This window comes from Oncorhynchus mykiss, chromosome 30 (assembly GCF_057628025.1).
Source record: "Oncorhynchus mykiss isolate SJ-2025 chromosome 30, ASM5762802v1, whole genome shotgun sequence".
In the NCBI taxonomy this organism is placed as follows: Eukaryota; Metazoa; Chordata; class Actinopteri; order Salmoniformes; family Salmonidae; genus Oncorhynchus; species Oncorhynchus mykiss.
In genome coordinates, this window is record NC_143051.1 from 5,609,779 (window position 1) to 5,620,228 (window position 10,450).

Here is a 10,450-nt window from a genome sequence, read left to right on the forward strand (position 1 = left end):
GAGGGAGGAGGAGGGAGGAGGAGGGAGTGAAAGAGAGGAGGAGGAGGGAGTGAAAGAGAGGAGGAGGAGGGAGTGAAAGAGAGGAGGAGGAGGGAGTGAAAGAGAGGAGGAGGAGGGAGTGAAAGAGAGGAGGAGGAGGGAGTGATAAAGGGAGGAGGAGGAGGGAGTAAAAGAGGGAGGAGGAGGGGGGAGTAAAAGAGGGAGGAGGAGGGAGTGAAAGAGAGGAGGAGGAGGGAGTGAAAGAGAGGAGGAGGAGGGAGTGAAAGAGAGGAGGAGGAGGGAGTGAAAGAGAGGAGGAGGAGGGAGTGAAAGAGAGGAGGAGGAGGGAGTGAAAGAGGGAGGAGGGAGTGATAGAGGGAGGAGGAGGGAGTGATAGAGAGGAGGGAGTGATAGAGAGGAGGAAGAAGGAGGGACACAGAATGAGTGTCTGTGGGATTGGCCAACTCCACCGTTTCACCGGTGGTGGCGTAGTCTTTAGGAGCTTTGCCATGACAACACACAACCTGTTGATCTCATGTTCCTTTTACCTGGAGGTCTGTGCAGCGTTCACACAGTACCACAGTCACTTCACTGGCCTAACGCTCTAACCACTAGGCTACCTACCGCCCCCATACAGATAGAGAGACACACCACACACAGTACCACAGTCAATTCACTGGCCTAACGCTCTAACCACTAGGCTACCTACCACCCCCATACAGATAGAGAGACACACCACACAGTACCACAGTCATTTCACTGGCCTAACGCTCTAACCACTAGGCTACCTACCACCCCCATACAGATAGAGAGACACATCACACAGTACCACAGTCATTTCACTGACCTAACGCTCTAACCACTAGGCTACCTACCGCCCCCATACAGATAGAGAGACACACACCACACACAGTACCACAGTCACTTCACTGGCCTAACGCTCTAACCCAGAGTTCACACAGTACCACAGTCACTTCACTGGCCTAACGCTCTAACCCAGAGTTCACACAGTACCACAGTCACTTCACTGGCCTAACGCTCTAACCCAGAGTTCACACAGTACCACAGTCACTTCACTGGCCTAACGCTCTAACCCAGAGTTCACACAGTACCAGTCACTTCACTGGCCTAACGCTCTAACCCAGAGTTCACACAGTACCAGTCACTTCACTGGCCTAACGCTCTAACCGCTAGGCTACCTACCGCCCCCATACAGATAGAGACACACACCACACACAGTACCACAGTCATTTCACTGGCCTAACGCTCTAACCACTAGGCTACCTACCGCCCCCATACAGAGAGACACACACCACACACAGTGCCACAGTCATGTCGGTTACCTAATGCTCTAACCACTAGGCTACTTACCGCCCCCATACAGATAGAGACACACACCACACACAGTACCACAGTCATTTCGGTTACTGGCCTAACGCTCTAACCACTAGGCTACCTACCGCCCCCATACAGATAGAGAGACACACACACCACACACAGTACAGTATCGTAAATCACAGATCACCAATCACATGCACCTGCATACACTGACACTGTAAGTCACTCCATCCTAATATTCCTGCACATAGTATGTGTTTTGGTTATTGTTGACAACAAGCCCATGCTAATGTGAGTCTGTCTGCCTGCCTGATTGTCTGACCGTCTACCTGTGAGTAAAAGGAGTTTGATACTTGGTGCCTGAGAACATGTCTGCTAGATGACATGAATACAGAGGGTGTCATTGTGTTCTTAGATTCAGTAATTCCTAAAAATGTGCTAGCTGACAGCTACCTGTTTAATTGGCTCCCTCTCTCTCTCTCTCTCACCAAAAAAATAAGTCTTCAGTGACATTGGGCATGCTGATGATGTGGGGCTGTCCTGAGTCATAACTCTAACCAGCATCCAAGAGGACACTTCCACTAGTGGTTAGAGCATTGGACTCATCATCAACCTCATCATTCACACCACATCAACCTGCACCACTAATCCTAGGAGGACAGGAAGTACCAGTGGTAACAACAACTAAGTGTCTTGGTTTTCATCTAGACTCTAACCTCAGTGGTGACACTTGTGGAGCAGTCAGTGAGGAAGGCCTCAAAACGTTCTTGACAGAAATGGCCTACCCACTGAAGAACCGGGTCACAGTATACACTACACTGGTCAGGCCTTGTCTGGAATACGGTGGAGTGCTGTTAGTTGGATGTAACAACAAGCAGCAGGCCCAACTGGACAGGGTGCAGATGAGGGCTCTGAGGATCATCTCCAGAGGGGGAGCAGTCCAACCACAGCTCCCACCATTACAGAGTAAAACCAGAACAGGCTGCAGTGCACAACCAGGCTCCAAAGAAACTGACAGGAAATGGTTATGTATTGTTGCCCGTACGAGCCGTCTAAAAAACAACACCACTCTGTCAGACTGTACAACAACTATTTTACCCCCCCCCCCCCCCCCCAAAAAAAAAATTCAACAATCACATTTTTCAGCTCCCATCATGAAACAAAATGTCCTGCAAAGTTTTAACTGTCCTGTATTCAATTTATAAACTCCCTAAATAAAAAGAGTCACACACTCCATAGATAAACTACCAGTCATTTATTGGGTATTTACCAACGTTTCGGCATCACTGTGTCTTCTTCAGGGTGACGTCATGAAGCCTAGAACCAGGTTATGTAGACAATTAGTGCAACCAATGACAATATTGAGGGGTGTGTCATAATGATGAAGTTAATTAGAAGGAATTAGTGAAACTGTTAAAACAATAGTTTATACGTATTAAATATATTAGGATATTGTTCTCATATAGAGAAAGAATTGAATATTGTACATCATATTGGCATCAACATACATTATTGTTTCATTCTGTACCATCACTCATTCATATATCCTTATGTACATATTCTTTATCCCCTCACACTGTGTACAAGACAGTAGTTTTGGAATTGTTAGTTAGATTACTTGTTATTACTGCATTGTGGGAACTAGAAGCACAAGCATTTCGCTACACTCGCATTAACATCTGCTAACCATGTGTATGTGACAAATAAAATTTGATTTGATTTGATTTGAATTCAATTTCACATATTTGTTTGGCATTTCATTGCATATTTGTTCAACCTTAATGTATAATGAGCATCATTAACAGGGGGAACATATATACGCTAATAAGCTGTAGAAAGAATATATATATCTATAAGACTTGTTCATAAAATAAAGAAAGAATTGAACATAAGAAGGGCCTGAGATCAAAAGTCAATATTCAGACCACTAGGGGTCAATGTTTTTAGATAGGACATCCAGTAAGCCTCCCTTTGTAGTAGGAGGATCTCGTTGTTACCACCTATCCTTGTTAAAGCAACATGCTCAATGCTTGAGTGTTTAAGAGAGGAGATGGGATGGTTAGCTTCGACAAAGTGAGCTGCTACTGGATAGTCAATGGGATTGAGCTGCGGTGTTCCGCTATGCGTTGTTTTAATTGTCTTTTCGTTTGTCCAACGTAGGCTGAATTCTATTTACAACATCTGTTATGTATTTAAATGAGTGTTTAGTCATTTATTTATGATTTCAAACCTTCAGTTTTGATTGTGAGCAAGAATCAATCAATCAACTCAAACGCTTTCTTTTGCTCTCTCTCTCTCTCTCTCTCTCCCGCTGTCTGTCTCTCTCCATCTCTCTCAAACACACACACACACACAAACACACACACACACACACACACACACACACACACACACACACACACACACACACACACACACACAGCTAACACTCCTTAGTTATTGTGAGACGACTATAGCATTTTGACACATACACACATTTCATCACAAATTCAGTCACATGAACAAATTGATAGGGAGGGGTCGGCCTGCGAGAGGTTTTTTTGCCCCCCCCCAAAGTATTTAGTACGAAAACAAAATGGTCAAAAGAGGCAATCACCAAGAATTCAGCAAAAAAATAGATTTCAGGTAATCTTTTCCCAAGTATTCCTACAAATAAAAATAGATAAATAATAAAAACAGCGCGCAATTGGCCCAGCGTCGTCCGGGAGTAGGCTGTCATTGTAAATAAGAATTTTGACTTGACTAAAGGTAAAACACTTTTTTTATTTAGGTTTTTAAGCCGATAGATATTGTTGTAATTCTTTTGTCACTCAAATATCACTTGAATTCACATTAGACATGGCAAAATCTTGAGAATTGCAACCACAAAAAAATGCTTGAAAACTGCAACATTCTCCCCAACAATAGGGGCGTGAACAGTTTGTGATGAACAGTGTTTGTGCTGATAGCAAATGAGATGTTCCCCAATGCTGGAAAGGGGGTGGCCCCGAGTTTAAAAAATACAAGTTTTGGGAACCCCTGATATACAGAGTACCATGACATTGTCTGGCTGACTGCCCAAACACTTCTTCTAAAGAGGACTGATAGTCATCTAAGAAACGCTTACTACACATTTGTTATCAAATTAAACTTCTCTCCCACTCACCGTCTCTGTAACTATTTAAACATACAAAACAGTCTGATATTACCAATTATTTGCTCGGTCATATCAAAACAATCACCAGAGTCAGTTCTAGAGGAGGCGCAGGCGATGATGTTATACAGAGACATATTTAAGTAATAATGCCCGAGAAACTGGTGTTAGTAGGATATATTGTCACGGATGTTAGGCTGGAGAAGATGTTGGCAAACCGTGCCAAGATATCCTCCGGACACCGGCTTTAAGGGCATTATCACTTTTATACAACACATTACCAACATATTCAAATAATTATTGACATATATATATTTAGACTGTATATTTATATTTATTAATACTATTTCATCCTTCCACGAGATATAGTCCCGACACAAAACTAGGGTTGCTCCCCAATCCGGCTGGTCGTTTGTTCTATCGGTTCAGTTGCCAGAGAGTTTCTGTATCTATGATTCTGCCCATCCAATCAGAGATAACAATAACCTTATACTTGAACCCATGAACTCTGTGTGCACTTATGATTCAAAACCCCTTACCTAGTTATTCTTCCTCCATTGCTTATTTACACCCTATTGTGGTTTAGTACCCCACACACGTATAATCGGTAGGCTACTGTAGCTGTTGTTATCCAACACAGCCAAAGCAGTGTGTGCATGTGGGTGTATGTGTGAGACAGAGATTATACAACTGTTCGAGAAATTTAAATCCAGAAACGTTAATGAATATACAGTGTGTGTCCATGCTAAAGCATCTGGAACCTTCAATATCCTACAAACTGCACAACAGGTGAAATTGGTGTCAGTCCAGGCTTCGTTCGCTATGCTACTTTAACTTGCAATCAATGTGGCAATAGCTTTTGAAAGGACCCACGATTTCTCTCATTCCTACCCTCTGATGTTGCTAACTAGCTAGCTAGATTTAATTCACCCTCACCATGCTGCAACTAACGTTACCCCATTCTCCTGCCATTACCACCCAGATTCAGAGCCATGTCTTTAGCTTGCTAACGTTAGCTACCTAGCTAAACGGTTAGCGTCGGTGCTAGCATAACAGGCTGCCTAGCTAAACCGTTAGCGTCGGCGCTAGCATAACAGGCTAGCTAGCTAAACGGTTAGCATCGGCGCTAGCATAACAGGCTAGCTAGCTAACTAGCGTAAACCGTTGCAACCCAACCCTTATTCCCTACCTTGCTTGCCATGACATTGGCTATTAGCTAGTTAGCTAACCAAGGAAACCAGAGGAAATGTTTGATATGCTATAGCTAACTAGCTAGCTTTCAATAAGACCTGGTCAGCTACAATTCCTGCTAGCTCACGTTAGCTAGTTAGCTTGTTTCAACTCTGATTTGCCAGCTAAAACAAATCTGTAGCTGACTGTTCTCATAAAAAAAGAGTATTATTTAGTGTAAAAATGAATGAAGGATTCAGCTATGGTGTTAATTCATGTAATGTTTGACTACTTTTAAAATGTCAGTGGAAACAGGGCTTTATTAAATGTCTCAGCTAATTTTAGCACTGATTGTATTTTCATCGATGTGTTGCAGGAGGCTGAGGGTGGAAAACATATATACGAATTGTAATCTGCCTAGTTCCATCTTTCACTAACTCAGTGGCCTTGTGGTCCGAGTGTCTGCCGCCAGGTTGGGAGTTCAATCCCCGCCCAAGTCCTATCAAAGACTGTATAAATGGGACCTTGGTACTGAAGTGGGCATAACGGTAAAGCCCTGTAAAAAAAAAAACGTTTCCTTGTGAAACGGGAGCTATGTTTCCACCGACTTGCATAAACCAGTTTTTGTCAAATGTGACAGATATACTTAGTGTTTCACCTCACTGTTGAAATGTTTGTTCCATAAAAAGCTTTCTACATTCCATTGTGGCGTTTTAATAAACTAACCAATTAAACTCTCTAGAATAATCTGGAATAATTGTAACATAATTTGGTCCTTGGGGCTGTGACTCTATTGTTTACAGTGCCTTTATGTATGTCAACCTGTATGTCAGTCAATGTGAGAGGTGCAGCACGTTGCCAGTTAACCCTAAAGCCCAATCTTCCCTTCTCATCATCATCAACATCATTATCAATTATAGCTCTATTATGTTCTTGTTGGACAGTGATAGTCTATGAATACATTAACTTATTTGTAAACAAACAAAACAGCACACAGATCTTTAGTATCTATGTGGTGTAAAACATGTTTAATTAGCCATAAGAACAGCGGAGACAGAGCTATAATTCCCTGCTCAGCTATGCTCCAAGCACCTCTCCACCAACGGGGCAGTCATCTGCACTTTCCCGGGGTGGGATTGGGACGGAACCAACCTGGAGAGGTCGGAACACTTCAAGAACGAATTTAAGTCCCTGTTAATGTAAAAAAAATCCATGGTTGACCTCTTGTGGCGTCAGCAGAAACAACTATTCTGCTGTGCCTCCGAAAACTGAGTGCACGGATTCTCAGCACACGCTGAGATTTGTTCTCTTTCCAAGGTTGAAAAACGATCAACCTCACCTGTCATTCATTGTTGTTTCAGTGAATCTGGGTATCTTCGGGTATAAATTGACAACTTCATATGAGGCTGTCGTTTACTCGAGCTGCAGGTTTTAGCCTCCGAAACTGTCCGCGGTGGACCGCTCAGGTGAGCTGCGTTCAGGAGTATCAATGAGAAGGGAAGATTGGGCTTTAGGGTTACCTGGCAACGTGCTGCACCTCGCAAATTACCTGACATACAGGTTGATATGCTGCTGAGAATATTAGGTGTAAAACCTTAATATACACTGTGCCAAACCCTCCCCTAACCTGGATGACACTGGGCCAATTGTGCACCAACTTTGTGACTACCGATCACGGCCGGATGTGATACAGCCCGAAATGGCACCCTATTCCCTATTTAGACCACTATTTTACACCAGAGCCCTATGGAACCCTATTCCCTATTTAGTGCACTACTTTAGACCAGGACCCATAGGGCTCATAACATATAGGGAACATATAGGGAATATATAGGGAACATATAGGGAATATACAGGGCATATATGGAACATATAGGGAACATATAGGGAACATAGGGAACATATAGGGAATATATAGGGAACATATAGGGCATATATAGGGCATATATGGAACATATATGGAACATATAGGGAACATAGGGAACATATAGGGCATATATAGGGAACATATAGGGCATATATGGAACACATAGGGAATATATAGGGAACATATAGGGCATATATAGGGCATATATGGAACATATAGGGAACATATAGGGAACATAGGGAACATATAGGGCATATATAGGGAATATATAGGGAACATATAGGACATATATAGGGAATATATAGGGCATATATATGGAATATATAGGGAACATATAGGGCATATATAGGGAATATATAGGGAACATATAGGGCATATATAGGGAATATATAGGGAACATATAGGACATATATAGGGAATATATAGGGCATATATATGGAATATATAGGGAACATATAGGGCATATATAGGGCATATATAGGGAATATATAGGGAACATATAGGGCATATATGGAACACATAGGGAACATATAGGGCATACATGGAACATATATGGAACATATAGGGAACATATAGGGAACATAGGGAACATATATGGCATATATAGGGAATATATAGGGAACATATAGGGCATATATGGAACACATAGGGTATATATAGGGAACATATAGGGCATATATAGGGCATATATGGAACATATTGGGAATATATAGGGAACTATAATAGGAATATATAGGGAATATAGGGACTATAGGGAATAGGGTGCCATTTGGGACAAAACTATAGTCAGACAGTCATGTGATTGTCAGAGGGGTTGGCTAAAAGCAAGCACACAGATCTGGGACCAGCCTGTGAAACGATAGCTTCACTCTGATGTTAGTCTGACTGGGGTTTAACTGTGAACTGAGATCAAATGGCATGTCTGTACTGTGTCATCTCTGGTGTCTATTCTGGGCAGGGGGGGAATTGGGAAAGCCCCATGGTCTGTGTGCTCCACTTCTTAGGGTTTGGTGTAATCTTTTAACTTCTCCACTAGCGGGTAGATGTTCTCTCTGTCTACTGTACATCAGGATCCCTGCAAATAGGTTACCACTGGCTTCTATAGCGACAAAGTCGGAGTCCACAGCCACAAAGTCAAATTCTACAGCCACACAGTTAAAATGGTCTAATTTAAAATTAGGGATAGGCTAACGTTTCCCAAACTGTTTTGGCCCGTGACCCCATTTTGATCCCCCCCAAAAAGCGGACCCAAGAGAATCAGGACACGTGTTTAACATCCCATCCAATGAATGGCACCCAACACAGGGCAATGTCCCCAATCACTGCCCTGGGGCATTGGGATAAAAACAAATTTGACCAGAAGAAAGAGTGCCTCCTACTGGACCTCCGACACCACTTCCAGCAGCATCTGGTCTCCTATCCAGGGACCAACCTTGCATAGCTTCAGAGGCAAGCCAGAATTTGGACGCAGGGTGGTATGCTGCTAGTCATAATTTGAGTTATGACAGTCTATTACAAATCAGTCTGACAGTACTTTTTGACAGTATTTCAGTCTGAAGAAAGTTTGGTTTGAAGTGACTGAAATACATCAGAAAAGTAGTGGGAGGTTCAGAACACCACCAGGCCGTACTTTTGGTATCATCTCCTGTGTAGAAAAGAGCATCATCATTGATGATGTTATTTTTCCCTCAGTCTGATTTAGTGCCTGGTCTTGTTCCACTTGGGGTCGCGTCCCCTAGTTTGGGAAACTGATTTAGTGCCTGGTCTTTTCCCACTTGGGGTTGCGTCCCCTAGTTTGGGAAACTGATTTAGTGCCTGGTCTTGTTCCCACTTGGGGTTGCGTCCCCTAGTTTGGGAAACTGATTTAGTGTCTGGTCTTGTTCCACTTGGGTTCGCGTCTCCTAGTTTGGGAAACTGATTTAGTGAATGGTCTTGTTCCCACTTGGGGTCGCGTCTCCTAGTTTGGGAAACTGATTTAGTGCCTGGTCTTGTTCCCACTTGGGGTTGCGTCTCCTAGTTTGGGAAACTGATTTAGTGCCTGGTCTTGTTCCCACTTGGGGTTGCGTCCCCTAGTTTGGGAAACTGATTTAGTGCCTGGTCTTGTCCCACTTGGGGTTGCGTCCCCTAGTTTGGGAAACTGATTTAGTGCCTGGTCTTGTTCCCACTTGGGGTTGCGTCTCCTAGTTTGGGAAACTGATTTAGTGCCTGGTCTTGTTCCCACTTGGGGTTGCGTCCCCTAGTTTGGGAAACTGATTTAGTGCCTGGTCTTGTTCCCACTTGGGGTTGCGTCCCCTAGTTTGGGAAACTGATTTAGTGCCTGGTCTTGTTCCCACTTGGGGTTGCGTCTCCTAGTTTGGGAAACTGATTTAGTGCCTGGTCTTGTTCCCACTTGGGGTTGCGTCCCCTAGTTTGGGAAACTGATTTAGTGCCTTGTCTTGTTCCCACTTGGGGTTGCGTCCCCTAGTTTGGGAAACTGATTTAGTGTCTGGTCTTGTTCCACTTGGGTTCGCGTCTCCTAGTTTGGGAAACTGATTTAGTGAATGGTCTTGTTCCCACTTGGGGTCGCGTCTCCTAGTTTGGGAAACTGATTTAGTGCCTGGTCTTGTTCCCACTTGGGGTTGCGTCTCCTAGTTTGGGAAACTGATTTAGTGCCTGGTCTTGTTCCCACTTGGGGTTGCGTCCCCTAGTTTGGGAAACTGATTTAGTGCCTGGTCTTGTTCCCACTTGGGGTTGCGTCCCCTAGTTTGGGAAACTGATTTAGTGTCTGGTCTTGTTCCACTTGGGTTCGCGTCTCCTAGTTTGGGAAACTGATTTAGTGAATGGTCTTGTTCCCACTTGGGGTCGCGTCTCCTAGTTTGGGAAACTGATTTAGTGCCTGGTCTTGTTCCCACTTGGGGTTGCGTCTCCTAGTTTGGGAAACTGATTTAGTGCCTGGTCTTGTTCCCACTTGGGGTTGCGTCCCC